General features: G+C 38.0%; 1 pseudogene across 1 annotated transcript in view; it reads right to left on the bottom strand.

The window, feature by feature from the left end:
* Positions 1 to 9,215: 9,215 nt before the first annotated feature.
* Positions 9,216 to 27,210, bottom strand: part of LOC308655505 (large ribosomal subunit protein eL43-like) — a 46,223-nt pseudogene continuing 28,228 nt past the window's right edge. Inside the window, exon 2 of the transcript in view lies at positions 9,216 to 9,505. The product of the transcript in view is annotated as a large ribosomal subunit protein eL43-like (transcript). The remainder of the gene's footprint in view (positions 9,506 to 27,210) is intronic.

Here is a 27,210-nt window from a genome sequence, read left to right on the forward strand (position 1 = left end):
GGCAAGGGGGATTTATTGGGGATCTGTTCCAGCGCCCTGGGGCTCTGTGCTCACTCAAGAAGGGAGAGCAGCCCAGAGCCCAGAGCAGAGGTCAAGCAGAGCTTAAGTACACTTTTTGGAGAGGGCGGGGGGCTTTGCATGCATCAGAACAAATCATCATGAGGCTCGGGAAAATTGAACAACAACTCTGAGACATGATTGGCACATTCATTGGCGGGAACAGTTTGGGCAGGGGTGATTGGTCACTTCTAAGTGGGGTACACATTTAAACTGATTGGTTCTGGGGCCTATATGCTTATGTGCCATGCTACCTGGAACCCTTAGCTATTAAACAACCAGGGAATCAATGGAGATATTTACTGGGCAGTTCCCCCATTGTCCTAACAACTTTACAGAGATTACAGGTTCCGGGGATAGCAGAGGAATTGTAACAATAGACTTTTACTTTTTAGCCCAGGCCTTGTAATCTAGAAGCTTTACAATGCCCTAGTCTTTTACACTTTAACTCAAGCTTTTGCAGCTTAGAAATTTTACCTTTACAGTTACTACAAGAGGGGGATTCCTTTGAACTGATTGGTTTAAGCCATGAGGGGAGTACGTGCTAAACTACATGGTTTCCCAACATGTTATCAACCACCATAAACTACTGGGGAGGGGGTCATCTGGCATCCCAGGTATTTTCCCTGTGTCATGCTGATTGGTGGTTGCTAGGGGGTTGCTAGGGGTCCTCACCTAGCCTGACTGAGTCAGGGACACCTGGCTCTGCAGATCTCTCCTGTTATTTGTAGACAAACAACTCAGCAGGGGTGGATATGTGCCTTAGGAGCACTCTGTGGGTTTTTCTAAGGACAAGGGTGACGCCCCCTTCCTAAAGGGGTTGCTATACTTTAGGTTAATGTTAAAGTTTCTCCAGCTGAATGTACAATCTGAATTTATGCTCCAAATTACCAGATTTGATTCTACTTTCCACCATTCCGTTTATTTCCTTCAGTTTGTATGCAGATTCTGCTAAGCATGTGGTCTGTAGCTTGCACTTGACAACACTTACCAGCTGTTAAATTTACACATCTCTCTAATTGAAATGCTTAATTGCTCTCAATGCACTCAATTTACAGCTCATAAACCCCTCTCAGAGGGCCCCCAAACCTCTTTGCCTGTGATAGATTCTAAAGCTAAATGAACCATGGCGTCCCTTGGTAGAAAAGGAAATATCTAAATAATTTTATGCTGTTTTGAATGTTTATAATTATTTGTCAGAAAAAAATAACATTTAAGAGTTTTCTTTGAATTAGCTTTGGAGAGAAATAAAAGGTTAGTTTCCATAACTGTCAGATCTTCTAGTCTCTTAACATAATTGCTTCTTGAAACTGGGACACAAGACTGGTATCATGATATTTATATAGTGTTCAGGATGACAAGATAGACTAAAGGGCACATTAAATACTCCATGGATGGTGATTATATCATTACAAACTATCCCAATGTCAATGGCAACTAAGATAACAAATATAGGTAATAATATCAGCTACTTGGGAGGCTGAGGCAGGAGGATCATGAGTTTGAGACCAGCCTGGGCAACATAGCCAAACCCGTCACAGAAAAAGAAGAAGGAGAAGAGTAATACAGGTGGGAGTAGTTAGTTTTTTAAGTATCGTAGTCTGGATAGGGAATCTGATAAGGCTCTTTACTGGCTACCTGGCCCCTTACCTGGGAATCTAAATGTCAGTTTTGAAAAAGTTCATCTCATTCGACTTTATTTTTTATTTTAAATTTTTTGATGAGGACATCAAGTCCCAGAAAGTTCAAGTGTTTTCCCTGCCTAATAAGTGATGGAAGGCAGGCCTGGAATCTTAAGTCCTTACTTCCTCCAGCAGCATCTTGACCACTTGACCACTCAGTCTCTCTTGTCCCGCCGTAGGTTGCCATCAACTACAAAAAGGAGAAAAGGCATAATACAAATAAGGCTTTATTAAACCTTGCACAAGAATCAAAATTGATTTTTATTCAACCAGGTGCTTTGTACTTTAAGCCAAACCACATATTAAAAACAGACATTTACACCAAGCTAAATTACAGAGTGCTTCTTGACTCAATTAAAAAGGATTCTCTATTGGATTTCCTTAAATATCTAGCAAATTTTTAAGTTGGCTTATACCAACTTCAAGAACATATTTATCATGTAAATGAAAGTATTTATGCATTCAAACCCTTTAGCAAGAGTTCATAAAGTACTTAAAACTTGCCAGGTGCTGTGCAACTTTTAAAAATAATAAGTGCAGGCTGGGTTGTGGCTCAGAGGTAGAGCACTCATCTAGTATGCGTGAGGCACTGGGTTCGATCTTCAGCACCACATAAAAATAAAACAAAGATATTGTGTCCACCTATAACTAAAAAATAAATATTAAAAAATAAAAATAATAAGTGCAATAAAATCTTGTGTTCCCTGATGACAAGAAGCTTTTTTCTTGATTGTGGACACACAACAAACAAATGAAACTACTCAAAAATAAAACAGTATATTATACAATATAGAACTATACAATATAGAAAATATATTGTATGCCATGTATAATAAAGAAAAAAAGGACAAGTGAGAAATTGTGTGGAATTTAAACATTTCTGAACTAATTTTGTGTGCTTTCCAGTTTGCTTATGGATTAGTTTGTTTCCAGTTTGTGGAATTTAAACATCTCTGAACTAATTTTGTGTGCTTTCCAATTTGTTTATGGGTTAGCAAATGGAAACAAGTTTAAAACAATGCAGATGAGAAACTGTCCTTAAAGGCTGCGCTGTGCTTGCCTACAGGCAGAGTGCTTGCCTACCTTGCCTGAGGCTCTGGGTTGAATTCCCAGTACTGGGAAACAAAAGACCCAGAATAGCAAAAGCAATTCTAAGCAGGAACTGTGAATCTGGAGGTATAGCCACACCAGATTTCAAAAGGTACTACAGAGCAATAGTAACAAAAACAGCATGGTACTGGTACCAAAACAGGCAGGTGGACCAATGGTACAGAATAGAGGACACAGAGACCAATCCACAAAATTACAACTTTCTTATATTTGATAAAGGGGCTAAAAGCATGCAATGGAGAAAGGATAGCATCTTCAACAAATGGTGCTGGGAAAACTGGAAATCCATATGCAACAAAATGAAGCTGAACCCCTTTCTCTCGCCATGCACAAAAGTTAATTCAAAAAGGAAAAAAAAAATCTAGAAACTGCCTTTTTTCTCCTTTTAAAATTCAGTCATTTGAAAACTTTGTAAGAGTGTTAACGCCCTCTAGTGGCTAGTAATAATAGCGACAATCTCCACCAAAACTAGTGGCTATCAAAACTAGTGGATATCAAAACTAGTGAGAAGATTAACTTAAGAACCACTTTCGCATAAAAATTTCTCTGGTTAATCACATAATCTCTGGAGCTGGACTGCTTCAATCCAAACACCGGGTTTTCTTTTACTGGAGAAAGAGCTTAATCATTCCATGTCTCAATTCTTTGTCTATAAAAAGAGAATAGTAATAGTACCCTCCTTGTAACATGATGATGTGTAGGGCACCGTAATATTACCTATCAAAGAGTAAGCATAATATGTTTGCTAAATAAATTTGAACAAATTGATAAATATCATACTTAGGTTATGCTGATGATAATTTTTTCTAACTTGGGAAAACTAAATTCTCTAGGTTCCTTTGGTCATTTAATAGTGAATAATTATGTGTCAGAAAAATTTTTAAGAATGAACTTTTGGGGGGAATAGTTTTTGGATTGATGGGAAAATTGAGAAGACAGTAATGAGTTCCCAAATACTCTGAACCTGTTTTCTCCTCCCCTTATCATCTTACATTAGTACCTGGTACATTTGGTACAAATTGCAAACTAATATGGGCACACTATTATTAACAGAAGTCCACAGAAAATATTGTATCAATATTCAGATTTTATTAGCTTTTGCCTAATGTCTCCTACTGTTTTAAGATACCATCTAAGATATCATATAACATTAAGCAGTGGTGTCTCCTCAGGTTCCTCTCATCTGTGACAGTTCTCAGCCTTTTCTTGTTTTTGATTTATGGAGGAGTACCAGTCAGGTATTTTGTAAATATCCCTCAAATAGAATTTGATATTTTTTCTCATATTAGACTTGGGTTGTGGGATTTGGGGAGGAAGATCACAGAGACAAAGTACCATTTTCACAAATTCTATCTGGGTATTTACTATCATCATGATTTATGACTGTTGATGTTGACCTTGGTAACCTGGCTGAGGTAGTTTTTGTCAAGGTTCCTCACTGTAAAGTTCCTCTTTTTCCTCCTTTTCCATTTACTTTAGAGTAAAGTCACTTTGCATAGCCCATACTTACGTGGGGATTTATGCTCCTCTACCTTAAGACCAAAGTCTCTACATAAATTATTTTGAATCATTCTAAATGGACAATTTGTATTCTCTCCTCCAACCATTACTTTATTTAATCATTTGTTTATATCAGCATTGACTCATAGGTATTTATCTTATATTTTGAATTATAATTCAACACTACTTTTATTTATTTATTTTAGTTTGCCCAAATTTTTCAAACTTTGGTCATTGGGAACTCTTTTGGTCAGCTCCTCAGTTCCTTTGCCATAACCAATATTTCTGAAATGTCTCTCTCTCTCTCTCTCTCACACACACACACACATGTGAAACATATAATACACATATACATACACACATACTCCTTTATTTTCTGGCACTACAACATGCTCTATATTCATCTTGTATATTTATTTTCTGCCCCAACCTAGAATCAGCCATTTCTCTAAAAAGCCCTTAATTCCTTTTATTGGAAACCCATTTTAGAAACCAAGATCTGGGTGCAAGATGCCTAGTCTGTTTTATGGAATGTACTAGGTCTATTAGCGCTTCTTAGCTAACAGATGGAAGAACCGGTGCACATACACTATCTACAAATATTTGATATATAACTATCTGTGTCCATATTAAGCTGAACATGAGTTCTTACTGATGTCTTCAACTTTAATTGATTACCTCATAGATCATTCCAGCTTTCTCCTTTGCTTATCTGTACAATCTCACTCCAACGATGAGAAACCTGGCTCATGCCATCTGTTATCCATTGACTCAATTATTCCAGTATCCATGTATAGCAGTATCAGAATTGTTAACCCATGTTTCCAAGTGAAACAGTCTTCTCAAATAAAGTGATTTCTTATGGGCAATTGCTTTTACCTTTATTATTACAAAGTCTTACAGATTCCACTCATTTCCAAAGTTACTTAAGGTCAAGCATCCTCCCACCACCCCCTTCAGTGAGGTTATTTAATGCATTTTTAATATAGTTAGATTTTACTGTCATGCTCTGCTTTCCTTCCTGGAACTCTCCTACCTCCTAAATTATTCTCTTTTACTTTGCATACATTAAATATCACTCTGTGTTTTACAATTCTGCAGGCTTTAACATACACATGTTGTGTAGAATAGTTTCACTTGCTCAAATATCACCTGCGCTTCATCTTTCTAGTCTGCCCCCCAAATGTATCCCTGGCAACCTCTGAAATCTTTCTTGTCTGTATAGGTTTGCCCTTTCCAGAATGTCATGTAACTGGAATCAGACAGCGTGTAGCCATTTCATAGTAACATGCATTTAAAGTTCCTCCAGGGCGGGGTGTGGTGGCGCATGCCTGAAATCCCAGCAACTCAGGAGGCTGAGGCAGGATGATCCCAGGTTTAAGACCAGTCTCAGAAATTTAGTGAGGCCCTAAACCACTTAGTGAGACCCTGTATCTAAATAAAATATAAAAAATGCTGGTGATATGGCTCAGTGGTTAAGTGCCCCTGGGTTCAATCACTGATACTATTAAATAAACAAACAAATGAACAAAGTTCCTCCATGTTTTTTTTTTCAATGACTTGATAGTGCATTACTTTTTATTTTTGAATAATATCCCATTGGGTGAATGTATAGTTTATTCAATCAAACAATGTTTTAATATAAAGATAAAGAAGAAATCATCTTACCCTGGAGAAGTTCACAGTTATTGGAGTTGATGGCATATAAATATAGCACAATAAGAACTATATTACATTTCATGTGTAACTATTTAAAACAAAAAAAAATTTTTAAAAAAGAACTATATTACATGCAGAAGAAGCAAAGTGCTGTGAGTACCTGTAGGAGATAATGGACATCTATGTGGAAACATGATAAGGTATAGATACAGAGAAAAGCTGGCATCTGTCCGGGGCCTTGAAGATGAAGTAGGCATTTGCGTATGAGGTGGGAAGAGAGGAGGAAGGTGACTAGGGGAAAAGAACTTGCCGAGAAGTATTGCAAGAAGGTGACAGAGACTGGATACACATGCATTTTCCTAATCTGCACATATGTCCTGAGTTGGATTTGCAGGCCGGGAGGAATGGGCTTAGTGGTGCCCCATTACTTTAACTCTCACAGAGAATCACAGAGAATTGTGTGTCAGTTGCAGTGCTGGGCACCTTATACACATTTTTCCTGCACAGAACTGGACTTATGCATGTTACACACACATACCTGCAAAATATGGAAGGATTCCATCTTTCTCCCTGTTGGAAGCTGATATTACTGATGGGATTGCTATTCAAATGTGTGGGATAGGGGAAGGGACACAGCTCTTCTCACCCCAGCTCATTGTCTCAGGCCCCCAAACTTCAGGAAAAGCTATTGCAGAGGCTGGGAACGTAGGTCAGTGATAGAGGGCTTGCCTAGCACAGTTCAAGCCCCAACACTTAGAAAAAATAAAAACCTGTTACATACCAATTGATGCATTCCTTGGGGATAGTCACCTCCTCTATCTTATCCAGAAGTCAGGTTTTTGAGATCACCCCATTTTCTTTTCTACCTCTTAAATTCAATTTACCTATGCAAGTCCAAAAATGAGTGATGATAGGAACTGGGATCAGAATTGGAAGACACTGAGCTTATAAAATAAGGTCAACTTAAAATCTTTTGACTCTGCCCTTTGTAAGTTTCCTAAAGAAAGTCAAAGCAATTTAGGTAATCTGCACTTAGGCTACCTACTTCTTACTCAGTGAATTCAAGACAGAACTTTTTTCCCTCAGGTTGACTCTATAATATGTGACAAGGCTTGGGATTGGGTCAACAAACATTCCATCAGAATAGTACTGTAAAACTCTCTCTGGCAAAAAGCTTTAAGAATGTGGAAACTGGAAAATAAATGTTGCCTTGGCTCCAACTGTTTGGTCATCGTGATTTTTTTTTTTTTTTAATGGTACCAGAGATTGAACCCAGGGTCCTTTTTTTTTTCCTTAATATTTTTTTTAGTTGTAGATGAACAAAGTATCTTTATTTTTATTTATTTGTATGTGGTGTTGAGGATTGAATCCAGGGCCTCACACATGCGAGGCAAGTATTCTATCACTGAGCTACAACCCCAGCCTTGAACCCAGGGGTATTTAACCACTGATTTATAATCCCAGATTTTTATTTTATTTATTTATTTATTTATTTATTTATTTATTTATTTATTTATTTATTTATTTATATTTTGAGATGATATCACTCAGTTGCTTAGGGCCTAATTTGCTGAGACTGGCCTTGAACTTGCAATTCTCCTGCCTCACCCTCCCAAGTGGCTTGTGCCACCATGCCTAGCCAATCATTATGACTTGGCACTGCAAGATAGTATGTTAATTTGTACCAAAAAACAAATTACCAGTTTGGGATAATCTTTGATGAAGACTTGGCAACTTTATTGACTCTGCAAATCTTTTTCATATTTTCAGCCAATGCAATCTGCCAGGGGATGTGTATGAGTGACACATCACATAGCTAAAAATAAAGCAGCACTTAATTTGACACCCACTACTTGATGTCAGAAATAGAACCACCAAGTGACTCATAATTATTATTTCAATTATTTCAAATACTGGTAATTGAGTTTCCTATATTCATTTCCAAAGATACAAATGTTTCCAAAAATTAAACTGAAGTTTATTGTGGAATAAACTTTCAGAATTTGGGAAATTATAGAAAGTCACAATTGCACGAACATAAACAAAATATGTGTCCTTACCTCATTTGGTTACTTAATATTTAGTTTATGGTCCTTATAATTTTATTATTATTGTAATCATACCTTTCCCTTTAGGAAAAAAAAAAAGTTATTGTAGTCAAGTTGAACTAGAGGTGGTTGTATATACAAACAATTCTGTTTCTAGACGGAGACATCCTGAAGTGGAGCATGTGTTTCGAGTGTCCTTGTGTAGTATAGGCTTCCAGTTGTCCTCTCATATTTATGATACTAGACTCCCAGATTTAAAACATTTTTTGGGTGCATTATAATTATGCATAATAGTGGACTTCATTGTTATACATCTGTATGTGTGCATAACATAATTTGATCCATTTCATTCCCCCATTACTATCCTTTTTCTCTACTCCTCTCTCCCTCTGGTCCTTCTCCTCTACCTTACTGGTCTCCCTTCTGTTTTAATTAGATCCCCCTTTTTTTCCTTCTTCTCTCTTTAGCTTCTACACATGAGAAAAAATATATGAGTCTGGCCTATTTTGTCCAATTTAATGCTCTTAAGTTTCTATTTTCCTGATGACATAATTTTGTTCTTCTTTATGGTGAACTGAAACTCCATTGTTTACATATATCACAGTGTTTTTTTTAAATCTATTCTGTTTCCATGATTTGGCTAATGTAAATTGTGCTGTTATAAACATGGGGTATGCCTGTATCTTTATAGTATGATGACTCATAATTTTTTGTGTTATGGTGGTTCCATTTGTACTCTTGTAAGGAAGCTCCATAGTGATTTCCATCGTGGTTGTACTAGTTTACAATCCCACCAACAGTGTGTAAGCATTTCTTTTTAAAATGTATATCCTTTGTGTATTTTAGCACATTTTACCTTTAATACAATTTTTGTACAATATGTCAATGTATCTCTGAGAAGTTGAACAGAGGTTTAAAAAAAAAAAAAAGCTAAGCATATACCTAAGCTGTAAGACTTAGTTTCATGCCATTATCATCTGACTACTGGGGAAAAAAGACCTGAATTACAATAACCTATCTCAGCAAAATTTTCCAATTCAAATTAGAAGGGCTTCAATTTACAAATCTCTTTTGAAAGGGCAACATTAATGCAATCCACATCAGAACATCCAGTTAATACAATTAACAACAAACCACAATTGTTATATGGTAGAACTTTCTACTGCTCTTTCAATTCCTTCAGCCTTCTGATTGCAGACTTGACTGTGAGACAGAAGTGGTGTTGTAGGTCCAGGCACCACCAGCCACTGTTTTCATGTAGGAACCACAGTGCCAGATCCCCACAGCCCGTCTCTTCTTCATCTTGGCTTTGTCACAGAAGGAACAAGTATACTTGGCGTGCTGGCTGATTTCAATTTTCTTCACCATTTTCCAGAGGGAGGCACCATAGCGGGTCCCATATTTACTGAGGATTCCGACTTTCTTAGTGCAGTTAGCCAGTCTCTGCGACTTAGGCAAATGTAAGCATTTCTTTTCCCCCACATATTCATTTATTATTAGTTGTATTCTTGATGACTGCAGCTCTAACTGGAGTAAGATGAAATCTCCATGTAGTTTTTTCTTTTTGTTGTTGTTGTTGTTGTTGTTTTGTTTTAGTTGTGGATGGACACACTACCTTTATTTTATTTATTTTTATGTGATGCCAGGATCGAGCCCAGTGCCTCACACATGCTAGGCAAGCGCTCTACTATGGAGCCCAACCCTGGTCCTCAGTGTAGTTTTGATTTGCATTTCCTGATTGTTAAATTGATTGTTGAATTTTTTTCATATATTTGTTGGCCATTTGTATTTAGTCTCTTGATAACTGTCTGTTTAGTTCATTTATTAACTGAGGTTTTTTTGTGTGTATATTCTTTATATATAAAGTTTTTTATATATCCTGGATATTAATCCTTTCAGAAAAATAGCTGGCAAAGACTTTCTCCCATTCTGTGGGCTTTCTCTTCATACTCTTGTTTCCTTTGCTGTGCAGGAGATTTTAAATTTTATGCCGTCCCATGAATTCTTGGTATTATTTCCTGAGCTTTCAAAGTTCTATTGAAGAAGTTATTGCCTGTGAGCATATGTTGGAGTGTTGACCCTACAGTTTCTTCTAGGAATTGCAAGGTTTCTGGCTTAATTCCTAGGTCTTTGATTCATTTTCAGTTGGCTTTTATGCAGGGTGAGAAATAGGAGTCTATTTTCATTCTTTTACAACCACTTTTCCCAGCACCGTTTATTAAAAAGTCTATCTTTTTTCCACTTTGTTTTTCTTTTTAATTTTTATTTTTTAGTTGTTGATAGACCTTTATTTCTTTTAAGTTATATGTGATGCTAAGATTCAAATCCAGTGCCTCAAACATGCTAGACAAGTGTGCTACTGCTGAGCCCCAGCCCCAGCCTCTCCACCATGTTTTTAATGCCTTTGTCAAAGACCAGATGACTGTATCTGTGTAGGTTTGTCTCTGTGGTCTTTATTCTATTCCCTTAGAATCCCCAGTTCTTAAGTGGGTTACACAGCCACTCAGAATAAAGACCACATTTCTCCAGCCTGCCTTACAGACAGGTGTGATCTGGTAACTAAGTTCAGGCAAAAGAGGTGTAAGCTCTAGTGTTACATGGTGGCTTTAGAAACCTTCCTTAATTTAGCTTTCTTCTCCATTCCTTCCTTCTTCATGCTGGCTGGCTGGTACATTTGATGGCTAGAGGTGAGCAACTCTCTTGGCCCATGAACTGATCTTAAAAGAGAGGCGAGGCCTGGCAGATCAACCTCATGGCATAAAACCACCACATTAATTCTGGCCTGCCTCACTCTGGACTTTTATATAGGATGAACTTTTATCTTGTTCAAGCCACTGTCACTTGCAATGGAACATAATTCTATCTAATAAACCACACAATCTTTAACTTACCCTAGCATATCACCAGAGCAGAACACATAGTCATAGATGTTTATTGAATGAAGGTTGCAAATTTGGGCTTTGGGGATGTACATTGTTTTTATTGATACAGAAGTTCATGGACTAAAGCAGGACATCAGTGAGGTCATCCAGGGCCAGAGATAAATGAGTTCAAGCTGCTCAAGCAACTGAGAATTTGTCAGTTTTCAGGCACATAGGAATAAATAGTCTAAGGTAAGACTGAAAGAATGAAGTGGGGGAGGGGTCGAGTAAGAGGATTTTGAGAACATCCATCTTTGACCCAGATGTTGCTGAGCAATTGTCTCAGGGCCTATGTCATTGGTTATTTTTTACTTTAAAAAAAATTTTTTTTTGGTTGTAGGTGGACACAATAACCTTTATTTTATTTTTTTATGTGCTGCTGAGGATGGAACCCAGTGCCTCACACATGCTAGACAAGTGATCTACCGCTGAACCATAACCCCAGCTCTGGTTCATTGATTCTTAACTGGAGCAATTTTGTATCTCAGGAGACATTGGTAACATCTGGAGACATTTTGGGTTCTCACAGCTGGTTTGGAGAGGAGCAGTGCTATGAGCAGCTAGTGTGTAGAAGCTAGAGGTCATATTAAAAATCCTATCACATATGGGGCAGCCTCCATAACAAAAGAATTATCTGGTCCAAAATATCCATAGTGCTAAGGTGAAGAACTCTGGTCTTAGCTGTCCATAGCCATAATGTTTGAACCCCAAACTCCAACTGCTCTTGGAACTTAGGCCAGAGGTAAAGTGGGTCATTTAGCCAGCCTGGATAACAGCTTAGAAATAGACAATCCAGAATTTTGTGTTCAGTATCATTAAGCAGATTTTGTGACTAAGCTGAGTACCTGCAAATTGCTCTATGAATATTAAATAGTTTATACCCCAGAGTTCCTCCCACAAAGCAAAATTAATTGTGCCCTACTCAAGGCTAAGTGGGACTGTGACATTCTCTCAAGCCAGCAAGGTGAGTCCTATATAAAACAGACTTATAAAACAAGCACCTTGGGGTTTCAAGGTGTCAGAGAAGCTCTCTCCCATTCTGAATATGGGGAAGAGAGTGAAACTGACCTGCAGCTTCTCTTTCGATGTGTGTCATTTGAGTCCTAAATATGAACATCATCCCACATTCCCAGGGCTGGGGTTGTACAGGAGAAGGCCTGTGCTACAGGGGCCTAGGAGGGCAGGTCTATTCTCAATTCTGCAGTTGAGATGCTGTTTGAAGTGGAGTAACCCTCTGACTTTCCTAGGCATCATTTTTTTTCTTATACTGTGAAAGTCAAAATTACCATTAGCTGGAGGGGAGGCCTGAGGGAAAGAGAGGAAGAGCAAGTTGATTGAGCAGCTCTGCCTGCTAGGCCTTATGTGCACAAATCAGCAACAACAAGCTTAAGCCTCAGAATATCTCTGTCAATTCTTGGATGACAGTTCTGTGAAAATAAAGACCTATTTATATTTCTGCATTTGTATTGTATTTCTACACATGTTTATTTCTCATATTAATTAGATCATAATAGATACTTTTGTTTTTTTTAAAAAAATGTTGCCCAACTGCATGAAATACAAATTGCATGCTATTATACACAAAAGGCTATGCTTGGTGTCATATAGTTCCTGCCCACAGAAGGCTTTCATTCCATTGAGGAGCAGACAACCACACAAACAAATCATGATACAAGGTAGAAAGCTGTAACACAATAAAAGAGACATAACAATGCTACTGATTCACAGGGAATGGAACAATTAATTAATTTGTGAGAGGTAGTTTTAAAAATACTTATTGCAACCTTTCTATGTGCCAGACAATATACTAAATGATGGAGATTCAAAAGTGAATGAGACCTCATGAGCCCTTAGATTTGATTCCCAGCACCACCCCGCCTCCCCCACCACACACATAAAAGATACCAAAGAGTCAGCTGAATGGGGGATATAAATGCATATTGAGAGGAAACATCAAAGTTACATAATACTAAAGTTAAACAAAGTCACTAAACAGGTCATATACAGGAATGGGGGTGCAGGTGGTGGTGGGAATCCCAGGCAAAGGAAAAGCAGGAACAAAGGCTCTGGATGCCAAATCAGCTTGTAGCTCCTCAACTTCCACATGATGTTCCCCACTACTCAAATCCCAATCCCACCCACTCCCATTAGACATTCGTTAAGGAGTAGGCTTCTCCCTGAGAGTGCTCTGTAATTTAAATCCTCCGTGAGGAGAGTTGTTTGTGTGTGTGTGTGTGTGTGTGTGTGTGTTTAATAGATGCGCAATATTTCTCCAAGTAGTGATGATCTAGGGTTTTTTTGTCTGATTAGAAATTATTAAAATTATATAATGAATATCCGTATACATATGTCTTTGGTTACTCATGCAACTATTTCTAAAGCTAAATTTTAAAAATTTCAAGAATGACCCACAAATGGATAGGGATCCCTGATTCCTAAGGAGATAAGGGATATGTGAGAAGATAATGGCCTCAAGAGAAAAAAGCATGAAAAGATTGGAAGTCTCTGAAGACAACACCACTAGCTTCCTAATTATCTAATGGCAGCTCTACCTAAAACCTCAAAACTGAGTGTCTTGGGCAGGGGTTGTGGCTCAGTGGTAGAGCGTTTGCCTAGCATGTGTGAAGCACTGGATTTGGTCCTCAGCACCACATATAAATAAATAAAATAAAGGTCCATCAATAACTAAAAAAAAAAAACTGGGTGTTTTACGTGGCCATATCAATGTTAATAGCTGCTCAAATCACAATAGCTAAGCTATGGAACCAATCTAGGTGCCCTTCAACAGATGAATGGATAAAGAAAATGTGATATATTTACACAGCGGAATACCAGCCTTAAAGAAGAATGAAATTATGGCATTTGCTGGTAAATTGGATGGAACTGGAGACTATCATGCTAAGTGAAATAAACAAATCCCAAAAAGCCAAAGGCTAAATGTTCTCTCTGATATGCAGATGCTAATACACAATGAGGAGTAAGGGAGAATAGAAGTTCACTGGATTAGACAAAGGGAAATGGAGGGAAGGGAATGATAAAGACAGTAGAATGAATTAGACATAACTTTCCTATGTTCATATATGAACACACCACCAGTGCAACTCCACATCATGCACAACCACAAGAATGGGAAGTTATTCTTCATGTATGTATAATGTGTCAAAATGCACTCTACTGTCATGCATATCTAAAAAGAACAAATTAAACAAATCTAAAAAATAAACTGGGTGTCTTCGTACGTTTTATGTTGCTAAAACAGATTACCACAGACTGAGTAATTTAAAAGGAAAGAGACTTATTCTGGCTCATGGTTCTGGAGGCTGGGAAGTCTGAGAACATGGTGCTGGCAGCTGATGAGGGTTTTCTTGCTGCATCCTGACATCTCACAGGCCATTGCACTGCAAGAGAACACCATGGGAGAGAGGGAGTGGAAGTATGAAAGAGCTGAAGTCGCCTTTTCAATTTTAATTTTAATTTTTTTTGTGTGTATGTGTGTACAGATGATTGAACCCAGGGTTGCTCTATCACTGAGCTACATCCCCAGTCCTTTTTATTTTTTATTTTGAGACAGGATCTCACTAAGTTGCTGAGGGTCTCCCTACTTTGCTAAGTTTGGCCTTAAACTGGTGATCATCCTGCCTCAGTCTCCTAAGTCTCTATGAGTACAGGCACTGTTATAAAAGCAGTTGAATTCATTCATAATAATAACAGACTCCCTAGATAAGAGCATTAAACCATTCATGAAGGTGGAGCCCTTCTGACTTAATCACCTCTTAAATGTTACGATTAAATCTCAACCTGAGTTTTGGAGGGAACATGCATTCTAGATCCTCATTTGTACATGGTGTACCAAGCATTGTGCTAGCACTTACCAACAGACACCACAATTTTGAAGATGTGTAATGGGACAAAATCCTAACTTTAGGAAAAATGTACCCATTAACTATTTATTTGTGTTTGAAAAAGATGAGCCCTGTGTAATTTTAGCTCTTGTAGGTGCTTTGAGAACCTTGATACAAGTGTCAGAACCCTGTGTGGATACTGTTACTCTTGTTCTGGTTTGAAGGGTGCAGGGAGGGTGTGAGTATGGAGCTAGAAAGAGCCCAAGGAAGCCATCCCTGCATAACAATATCCCCACTTAAATCCTACCTGAGAGTCAACAAAGTCTTTTTTTTTATTAAAAAAATTCAAATGTAATTTACATGCCACTAAATTCACCTTTTAAAAATGTAAGGTTTAGGGCTGGGGTTGTGGCTCAGTGGTAGAGTGCTTACCTACCATGTGTGAGGCACTGGGTTTGATCCTCAGCACCACATAAAAGTAAATAAAATAAAGATATTGTGTCCATCTACAACTAAAAATATATATATTTATGGCTTGAGAGGCTGAGGCAGGAGGATCTCGAGTTCAAAACCAGTCTCAGAAAAAATGAGGCACTTAGCAACTCAGTGAGACTCTGTCTCTAAATAAAATAAAAAATAGGACTGGGGATGTGGCTCAGTGGTCAAGGGCCCCTGAGATAAAGGCTTGGTACCCACTCCCACCCCCCAAAAAAGTAAGGTTTAGTGTTTTTTAGTATGTTCATGGGGTTTACAGCCATCTCTACTGTCTAATTAAAAAAATTCTTGTCACCTCCTAAATTCTTGTCACCTCCTCATATCCATTGGCAATCCTACTCTATTTTTCCTCCCCATAGCTATTTCTCTACTTTCAGTCTATATGAATTTGCCTATCCTGGACATCCTGCATAAGTGTAATCATACAATTTGTGGTCTTCTGTGACTATCCTTTTTCAATTAATATGATGTTTTCAAGATTTTTCCACATCATAGCATGTATCAACATTTCATTCTTTTTTTAATGACTAAATAATGTTTCATCCCCAATCCCTAATATGCCATATTTTAAAATATATTCATCAGTTGATAAATGTATTAATCCATTTACTATTGCTACAATAGAATACCTGAAGCTAGGTAATGTATCATAGAAGAGAGGTTTATTTAACTCATAGTTCTAGAAGTTCCAGAACATGGTGCCAATATTGCTTTACTCTGGTGAGGGCACAATTATCTGTATCACATCATGGTGAATGACATCATGGAGGGAACACATGGAAGAAAGAGAGATCACATGGTAAGAGAGATCAGGATCACTCTTTTTTTTAAGATTTTTTTTTTTTAAGTTGTAGATGGGCACAGCACTTTATTTTATTTATTTATGTCATGCTGAGGATCGAACATACAAGATAAGCACTCTACCACTGAACCACAACCCCAGCCCAGGCTCACTCTTTTTAAAGAACCCTCTTGACTGAACTAAACAGAGTCCCACAGAACCACTTAGTCCCTTCTGAAAGCACCTCCAACTAGGCTTCACTTCTTAAACCTTCCATACCACCTTGTTATGTCGGAGTTCAGGGACTCCAAGATGGTGGAGGCAGGATACAAGAAAAATGCTGCTGGAAGACAATGTGTCATCGTGTGCTATCATGTCTCTGTTTATGATAAGTTCCATTACCATGACAACTCCCACCACTGAGAACTTATTACCCATAATAACTCCTGCCACAGGTTCTGTGTTCTAAAATAACCAATGGAGGTAAACAGGACAGTATGCTAATTGAGTTTTCTAAAGTAACCAATGGGACAAAATTGAACAGTATTCTAATTAGGTTTTATAAGGTAACCAGTGGGGGCAAATGGGGTAAGGTCTTCAATCAGATTCATACAGGGAAGAAAACGCCCCACAGCTTAGCATATAAAACACTAATTTCCAGACATTGAGCCTTTCTCTCTTTCCTGGCCAACTCCTTTCTACCCTATGAAGTGCTACTGTCACCTTCACCTTCAGTAAATCTGAACTTTGCCTGTTACTTCTGTGTGTTTTACTTACTTCTTTGTTCAGGACATCAAGGACCTGGACCCGAACTGGACATGTCATCACCACATGGTTGACCAAGCTTCCAAAGCAGGAAACCCTGGGGGACACACTCAAACCATAGGAATATTTGTGTACAGGTTTTAGTGGGGACATATTTTATTCAAATTTTCTTTTTCTTTTTTTCTTTTAGTGGTAGTGCTAGGGATTAAACCCAGGGCCTTGGGCATGTGTGGTAAGCACTCTACCAACTGAGCTATCTCCTCAGCCCCACAATTTTCTTGGTTATATAACCAGGAATAGAATTGCTGGGTCATAAAATGGATCCATCTTAAGGCCAAGTCTGCAGGGAAAAAAAAATTTTAAAATAAACTATTTTTTAGACCAGTTTTTAATTTTTATTTATTTATTTTTTTGTGGTGCTGGAGATTTAACCCAAGGCTTTATGCATGCTAGGCAAGTGCTTTACCCCTGGTCTATACCCTCAGACATTTTATTTTCAGAGTAGTTTCAAGTTCACAGCAAAATTTGGAAGCATAGCTTCCCCCATTATCAACATAGGGAAAATTTTGAATTGTCCGTATCTCAGTTTGAATTGCTTCAAATAGCCAATTGGATTATTTTCTCCTATCACCTTGGAGAGGAATTTTATTTGGCAAGCGTGAGGGATATGGAACATAATTTTAGAGCTTGGGGCAATGTAGAGAAAGATATTTTTACTAGGACTCTTATCTAAAGGAAGCACCACCACTAGATTGGGCAAGAGGGGGAATTTTTAGCAGCTGCTCGTAATCGCAGCAGGAATAAGGCTGAAATCCAAGGATGTCTGCAACGAGAAGAGCCAGTACTACTAACTCTCTTTCTCACCTCTGAGCTTCTCTCAGCATAGCTTCCTTCACAGCAAGGAGCAGAACTGTCAACGACTCCCCTGCCTCAGTTCTTGCAGCTTTGCCACTAGACAGAGACTGAAGTTTCTTCCTATGTTCCACATCAAAAAAATCCCAGGGATGGATGCTTGTCTTGTGATTTCATTCAACCTTGACCAGGTTGTGAAATGCACTGTGGTCAGTGTATGAAACACTCAGATTAGCCCAGTGTGGGTCACTTTTGCACCCAAAGACTTGTCAACAAGGAGCAGGATTTCTAATAACTTGGCAGTTCATTTTGAACCACATGGTTGTAGTAGGAAGAACATACTCTGGAAAAAAAGGGAGTGCTGAAGAATGGAGGAGGAGAGCTGGGCCAACACATGCTGGGTGTCCACCAGAACAGTCTTTGGGTTGGAATGGCCTTGGGTGGTGTGAGAGCACTGCAGATAGGGAGGGATGGAAGGCTCAGAGAGAGCAAAGACAAACTCCTAGTACTTGCAACTGTTTCCTAGGCCCTAGAAGCCCTAACAACCTTATATACCTCTGCCAAATTTTCCATGGTTTATGCTTCTGATAACATCACAGACATGTTCTTACTGAGGTGCATTCTTCAGAGGCTTCTTACTTTGCACTCTTCAGGTAGTTGGGGAAGAAATGTACCTAATTCTATCTATCAATATTTCCTCCCCAGAATATTAGGTTGTGACATGAACTGCGGGGCCCTAAAGTGGCAGATCATTTTAAATATCACATTGCATGGATTTGCTTTGTTCTCGTGATCTTTTCTGGCTCCATCCTGCACTGTATTCACAATATTCATTGCAATAACATCAAAGATCATTTCTTCAAAGAGATCTCCTGCACCCACTCAGACATCCTCGCCTCCATTCTCATACATGATTTCCTTTTCCTTTATCACATTTATCATTACATGATGCCTATTGGTCTCCTTTTGTTATCTATGTACTGATAGAATATAGGCTTCATGAGGGCAAGGAAATTACTCCTGAGCCTCACAGCTGGAGCAGCACCTGTCACACGATCAGACACAATAAAGATTTCTCAACCCCTAAAAGAACAGTGGTCTTCACACTCATTCAGGCCAAAATACTGGGAAATCATGATGTTCTTTGTGGGATAAAAATGTATTTAATTTCATCTTATGGAATAGAAATATTTTTCTTGCAGAAAAAAATCATATACACTATAATTTTTGTGGCTCTGACAGCCTGGTCTAAACTGTAATTCAGACATCAAGCTGGATGATGTGTGAATCCTGCAACTGCCCCACCATGATCCCATATTAGCAGTGGGTAAGTGACTTCGGATACATTTTATTTGTATATGTATAATAAAAACATAGAAAATGCAATAGAACCATATTCATCAAATTTCAAATAGCAATTTGTCTAGGAAACAAGAGGGATATGGTTTAAAAGGGACTTTAGTATTAGTTTGATGCTTTAATATTTTTTAAATAAGGATAGATAAACAGAGACAGAGACACACAGTGAGGGAGATAAAGAAATATTTTTTAAAATATTTTCTTTCTTTTTCTTTTTTTATATCTTTATTTATTTATTATTTTTATGTGGTGCTGAGGATCGAACCCAGCGCCTTGCATGTGCTAGGCAAGCGCTCTACTGCTGAGCCCTAGCCCCAGACCCAAGAAATGTTTTTTAAAATAGAATGAACATTAAAAAAAGACTGAATGTAAATATGTCAAAATATTATCAGAAGCTAATTTTGAGTGGTAGGAGTATGACTGATTATTTTCCTCTTTATTCTCTTATTTATTTTTTAACTCTCCCTCTCTAAATAAAACATGATAGGAAAGCAAAATTAGTCACAAAACGGAAAATTTAAACTATTGCTAAGAATGCTTTTGCTGGTCTAAACTAATGGAATAGCTTAACCATTTTTGTTTTCTCCACACCAAATTTATATTCTTGTACTTTTCAATTCCTAAGTCTAGAATTTCTCTCTCTCTCTCCCTCCTCTCTCTCAGATTTTCTTTTTAACACAGTGCTGATATTCTGAAAATCTCTAGGAAGACATATGACCTTGTGCCATGTCTCTGCTTTCCAGAGTCATTTTAGATTCAGAACTGATTTACATATAATCTCTAACCAGCAGAGTGATTCAGCTCTTTGAAAGAATAGAATTTTAATATCTCTTTTCTATTAACATCTTGCATTTTAATATGCTTTGTAGAGTAGATTAATCTTAGAATCCACAAAATCTATGGTAACACATATTTGTTTTTTATTTTTTTAATATTTATTTTTAAGTTTTAGGTGGACACAATATCTTTATTTTACATTTATGTGGTGCTGAGGATCGAACCCAGTGCCTTGTGCATGCTAGGTGAGCACTCTACCACTGAGCCACAACTCCAGCCCCAGTAATACTTACTTGATCACAAAAGTCTTTGATGGATCCAGTAAAAACTCTGCACCTTTTTTTAGAGTTTGTTTTTGTTTTATGGTGCTGGGGATGAAAGCCAGGGCCTTGTGCAAGCAAAACATGTACTCCATCACTAAACTACAACCTCAGCCCCTGCATCCCTCCTTAGACTCAGAATTTTAGCAATCACATGACTAAATGAGTGTCTGAGCTACAGAATTACCTAGGACAGGGATTTTGTCTACTTTGTCTATTACCATAGGTTTCCTCAGTTCCTAACACAATAGGTAGGTGGCACAGAAAGTGCCCAATAAATGTTTGTTGAATAAATAATTGGATTTGAAACATTTGAGAAATACTCCTGCCAGGGTGTAACTTAAAAAATGTGTGTGTGTGTGTGTGTGTGTGTGTGTGTGTGTGTATACATATCTTTATTTTATTTATTTATTTTTATGTGGTACTGAGGATTGAACCCAGGACCTCGAATGTGCCAGGCTAGCTTTCCACTGCTGAGACACAAGCCCAGCCCCCAGGGTATAACTTTGTGGTAGAACACTTGCCAAGTAGGTGCAAGGCCTCAGGTTCAACTCCCAGCACTCAAAAGAAAAAGAAAGAGAAAAGAAATTATTGTGTATTGTTTCATTTAAGAGACTTGAGGGACTGGGGTTGTGGCTCAAGAGGTAGAGTGCTCTCCTAGCATGCGTGAGGTACTGGGTTCGATCCTCAGCACCACATAAAAGTAAAATAAAAATTTTTTAAAAAAGAGAGACTTGGTCTACTTTTCTCTGGGTGAGACTAGCAATATACATAATAAGGCACAGGAAAGACAGTAGAATGAATTTGACATAACTCTCCTGTGTTCATCTAGGAATACACCATTAGTAAAACTCCACATCATGTACAACCACAAGAATGGGATCTTAATTAGAATAAGTTATACTCCATGTATACATGTCAAAATACACTCTCCTGTCATATATATCTAAAAAGAACAATTAGAAAAAAAAATCACAAGGGGATGGGAGACTATACTGATCAGACTTAGGTCACATGCCCACTGAGGGGATGAGAGGCATATTGTTTGGAGTGAGAATCTCATCAGGAATTGAAAAAGTGGTCAAACTCACAGAGGCAGAGAACAGAATGGTGGTTGCCAGGCATCAGGGCAGGGGGAAACAGAAATGTTAATCAAAGGCTACATAGTTTCAGTTACACAAGATAACTAAGTCCTAGAGATCTAAAGTACAGTGAAGATCTAAAGTACAGTGAAGTGCATATAGTTAACAATACTCTAGTGTATACTTAAATTTTGTTAAAAGGGTAGATCTTATGTTAAATGTTTTGAGAGAGAGAGAGAGAGAGAGAGAGAGAGAGAGAGAGAGAGAGAAAAGGAAACTTTGAGATGATGGTTATGTTTATGGCATTCTTTTTTTGTTTTTTTTTTGTTTTTTTTACAGCAAAAAGCAAGGTTTTACTTTAATGATGGTCTTGCAAGATTGGGTGCCTGGTGGTCAAGGACCCACAGACTGAATACAACAGTGTTTATCCCCTAGAGCGCAAGATCCCCCTGCACCTTCCACATTGGCTGAGTACTGTGGGGTGCTCAGTCTTCCCCAATACCATCTAAGTTTTACTGTCTTTCCTCTTGGGTTATTTTTTTTAAGAGAGAGGAGAGAGGAGAGAGAGAGAGAGAGAGGAGAGAGAGAGAGAGAGAGAGAGAGAGAGAGAGAGAGAGAGAGAATTTTTAAAATATTTTATTTTATTTTTTTAGTTCTCGGCGGACACAACATCTTTGTATGTGGTGCTGAGGATCGAACCTGGGCCGCACGCCTGTCAGGCGAGCACGCTATCGCTTGAGCCACATCTCCAGCCTCCTTTCCTCTTGGGTTATTTAAAAAATATATATACATACCTTTAGCTGTCTCCACCTCTCTTTGTTCTCTCTCTCTCTCTCTCATATATATATATATATATATATATATATATATATATATATATTTAATAGATCTTTTATTTATTTAAAAATTTTTATTGATTTTATTATTTTTTAAAATACATGACAACAGTGGAATGCATTACAATCCTTATTATACATATAGAGCACAATTTTTTGTATTTCTGTATATAAAGTAGGTTCATGTCAATTTATGCCATTATACATGTACTTTTTTTTTGCATTTCAATTCTTAATACACATATATACCACAATTTTTCATATCTTTATTTGTATATAAGGTATTATGGCATTCTTTAGGGTGATAGTTTCACATGAATGCTTATTTTCAAATTTATGAAGATGTATTAATTAAATATATACTCCTTCTACATCAATCATACCTCAAATTTTTATAGAAAACCCAGAGTGGAAGAGAATCTGCTGAGGAAGAGGAGAGCAATTACTAAAAGAATTGAACTTAGGAGAAGTGGGAAACAAAAGCCTCATCTATATACACATGAGCACATTATGAAGTATTCAATTACACTGGAGAATTTGGAGATAAGATGAAATGAGAAAGAGGAGGAAATGGTGGGTATTATGGTGAGGCAGAAGTTGGAGGAACATGTTCAGACTGAGTGAGGTGGAGAGTAGCCAGGCTGAAGACTGCGGGACCAAGTAGCAGACCAGTCACAGAACGATAGGGGCCGGACCTAGGATTTTCTTCTCAGTGTGATGGAAAACTCTTGACCTGGGAAGTCACACGATCCATTTAAGTTTTCAAAAGATCATTCTGGTAGCCTTGAAGAGAACCAGAAATGGGAGGTAGTGAAGGCCTGGAAACCAATTAGCCGGTTTCTTCAGCTATTGAGGTACGTGGTGCTGGCAACCAAGACTAGGGAGGAATAGACAAGGTAGCAAGACATGTTAATTGGACATTAAGTGACTGTTTACATAAATAATTCATTTTAATTAGGATTCTTGCTACAAAAGAAATAGGAAAAAGGGTCTGGTCTGGGATTGGGGTTGACAGAGCAGTCAGGTAAGGTTTCTCTGAGTAAATGAGATTTAAGCTGGATGAGAGAGGAGGGAGAGGAGAAGGAAAATTTCTAACACACAGGCTACAGGTAGGAAGTTTTGAGGCCAGGAAGAGCTTAGCTTACTCCAGGAACTGAAAGGAGGACAAGTGGTGGAGCAGAAAGTAAGAGGAGAAGTTATGAGAGATGAAGCTGGTGGATTCAGTGGGAACCATGTCTCATGGGTTCTTGGGAGATTTCTGAGCCCTATAAGACTGTTGGGTTTGAGGAACACTCCATCTGAGAGGAACCTTCCTTGTTTTCTCATTTAACTTATAGTTAGTAAGCAGTATCTACATGACAAGATCAGATTCACAGTTTAGAAAGGAAAGGTTCTTTGCAATGTGGAACAGAGATAAGGAGCAAGACTAGTGCAGAGGACTAATCAGCCTGGTGTGGAGGAGACTATGAGAGACGGTAGTGGTTTGGACCACAGAGGTGGCAGTGGGAATAGAGGGAGGTGTATGATGTGGTGATTGTCAGGCTGATGGAGCAGAGAAAGAGCTTGAGACTGGTCACTGCATAATATGCATTAGCAGATGGAGTTCAACAACAGGCTGGGACGGTGCATTTGATTCCAAGGTGTACCTAGTAAGTCTCTTGCTTCTTAACCTGTAGTACCTTAGAATGCTTTTAGAGGACTGGGATAAAATTTGCAGAATGACTAGAATCATTCTAAATGGGCTTATTTATTAAAGGTCACTTATAAAGTTGTGGAGAGAACTTTGGGGAACCATGAAGGATAACCCTAGGCCTCAGTGAGAATGGATGAGGGGAGAGAGAAGTTACCATAACCCAGCAGGAAATAGTCACATGGCGAGGTCACTTAGAAAAGCTGTAATTTTTGGTCAAAGGACTCACAGGGAAGAAGCCAAGGTAGTAAAAATTCTTACCTCTTGGCACGCCTGAGGGTAGAAATTCAAGCATTTTAATTTACTTAGGAAACAAACACAGGCAAAGGAAAATGTTCTCAGCTGTTGAAGGAATTGCTTCCACCCATCAGTGTTTTTGTTTGTTTGTTTGTTTTTTTAAATAGGCAAAGCTGACATATAAAAATTGTGTATATTTGTGATGTTTTGATACATGTATATTTTTAAAAGTGGTTACATCAAGCTAATTAACATATCTATCACCTCAAATATTTATCATTTTTTGTTATGAGACTTTCACTCATCTTTATATGTTACTCAGGAATTTTAGTTGTGATGAAAGTAACCTTTGGGAATCTGCAGATTTTGCCAAACTTTTAGCAAAGTCTTCTAAAATGCATTTTTGAGAAGTAAAGATTTTACACTGAAGTTCAAAGACATTCAGTTGGCAGCCTGCACAAACAGGGGTTGTTTTCTGCAAAGACAACCAAGGCAACTCTCTGGAGTTTAAATGCATCAGGTCAGGGAATTCTGAGTCATTAACACTATTATTTTGCTGCATCATGATTCTAAATTACCTAGACTTTCCGCCTCTGTTTTTTTGTGTTATTTAAGTTACAGCAACTTTGCTATTCTAAGCACATTGTCTTTTTAAATCCATGACAAATTATATGTAAAATTTGTCATTCTTGCTTAAAAATTCAACTGCTTAGTACATTTTTCATCTATGACTTTCAAAACAGGTTGGACAGGTATCTTATTTCTATCCCCTCTAAAATGTTATGGTCCTGGAAAAGACTTTTAATATTTTTCTTAATGGCTCTGGTTTCCACTGCAAGTTAACAATGATTACTTGTGGTCTGACAGTTCCCTTGGCACTGTACCAAAAACAGGAGCAAGAAAGCACATTCTCTGCCAGAGAGGCTTAACATCTAAGCCAGACATTCAGCTGAGAATCCAAATTGCCTTCTCTTCTATACCTCCTCCCTCCCTTGAGCAAAAAATGTCATCTGGCAGGTTCTTTGGTTCCCTAACTCCAGAAAGCCATTTGAGCCTAGCAATTCCCAAAAATGTCACAGCATTTTCAAATCGGTATAAATGTCAATCTGTTTTCTTAAGTAGAATATTTGTCTCCAAGTTTAAAAAAAATCAAGTACTTTTTCTCTATTTAGAAAGTTGATTATCAAATGGTGTCTTGGGGCAGTACTGCAGTCTGAGATTAGTAATGTAGACAGCACAACAGCAGGGTGTCAGATGGATACAAAGAAAGTGGAATGCTGTCATCCCTGCTTTCCTTTACTCTTTGCCCTCCTGCTTGGTCCCTGCCACCTTAGAACCACCTGTAACAGTCCTCCCCTTGGAAAGGAAAGAGGAGGGGGAGGGAAACTGTATGAAAACCATTAGAAGATTGTTTTCCAAACCCATAAACTGTCAAGTTTCAATAGCAACAAATAAGTTTCAATCAAAAGTCTTAGAAGCCAAAGGCATCTTAATTAAGCTTTTTAGTTTAAAAAATTAAGAATAAAGAACAATGGATTGGGAATGTGGCTCAGTGACAGAGATGCTTGCCTAGCATGGGTAAGGCCCTGGGTTCAATCCCCAGCATTGGAGGGGGGATGAGGGAAGTAGAGAACTGAAAGTTCTGTTGAACAAAATTAAAATTAACTTTAAAAATCTTGTTCTAAATTATAATCATTCAAGGGCAAGAGAGATGATGGCAAAAGAAGGGAAGATGAAGACATGGAGGGAGAGATTTTTTAAAATGACCTCAGTTATTGTCAAAGTCTCAAGCAGCATCAAACTGGGGGTCTTACATATGCTAGGCAAGTGCTCCACCACTACATCCCTATCCCAATACCATTCTTTTAAAAGTACAACCTTTTAGGTTAAAAAATAGTGTAAATACCAGGAGAACTGTTCATATATTTGTTGTTTCAGTGCTGGGAATTGAATCCAGAGCCTCACACATACCAATTACATGTTCTTCTACTGAACTATGTCTCCTTATTTATTTATTTTTTTAATACTTATTTTTTAGTTTTTTAGGTGAAAACATTTCTACCTAGAATTTGGATGTCTAAGAAGTTTTAAATTTCTCTATCCTTACTTTAAACTAGAAAAACTCTTAGTTCTTGTTATGGAAAGCAGGAAGTGTTGTATCATATGTTATTGAAAAATGAATCAAGTTACATGGTTTGACATACTCGTTTCAAGATCAGTTGGAATATTGCTACATGAGGTGTAAATGAGTGAAGGATTTTGCTTTAAAAAAAATTCATACATGGAATTACTCTGTGAGGCTGACAAAATGAGACTGAAATAGAGTTCCCCTGTCCTTTCTTCACATCAACTTTAAAGTTAGAGATTCTCTTCAGTTTCTATCATGAAATGTGAATATCCCCAAGCCTCTAGTCTGCAAGTACAAATGAGGTAATATAGACATTTTTATGCATATCTTGTGAGCTTACAATCCCTGTTTGTTCATGACTTCACTCCCATACAATGTTCTCCCACCCAACTCCACACCAGTGTTTCTGGCAGTGTTTCTTCAGGAAATGTCTCATGTGAACTCAGGACTAAGTCCACACCAGACTTCTTTGTGTATCTCTATGTCATTTGGAAGAGCAAAGGGACTCATTCTGATCTTAGTTACCTTGTAGATGGGTTCACACTACCCCTTCTCCTAGGATTCTGGGCAGCCACGAGCAGTTTGTCTGGGGTAAGATGAGGATTACAGAAAGGGCTGATGCCTGGGTTGAAGTTCAGGGAAGTGAGTTCTAGGGGGAGGGCTTGGACCTGGTTCTCCTATTATGGCAGGAGGATAAATGAAACTTTTATAGTTTACTTGATTTCTAACACAGCTTACCAGAGTAGGGAGAAAAAAGAAAACAAAACAAAACAAAAAACAAGAACATTTGGGATTAAATTCTGGACCAAAGCCAGGGTTTTTAGCTGGCTTCATCCCTTGGGTATATGGGTCTCAAGGACTTAAGATACCCATGGATGTAGCTGGACAGTGGTCCCATTAATTATATACAACACAGCTGACTTGTGTCTTGTGTCAGAGATGCCCAGAGCAGAAAAGACTTGAGTACCTTGTTTCCTTTGTTTTGCCTTAAACTTCCACTAGAAACCTCAGAAAAATCTCTCTCTGGACAACTCAACACATTGGCATTAAGTTGTCCCATCACAGAACA

The sequence above is a fragment of the Spermophilus citellus genome (genome assembly GCF_964194105.1).
Source record: "Spermophilus citellus genome assembly, chromosome: 9".
NCBI lineage: Eukaryota > Metazoa > Chordata > Mammalia > Rodentia > Sciuridae > Spermophilus > Spermophilus citellus.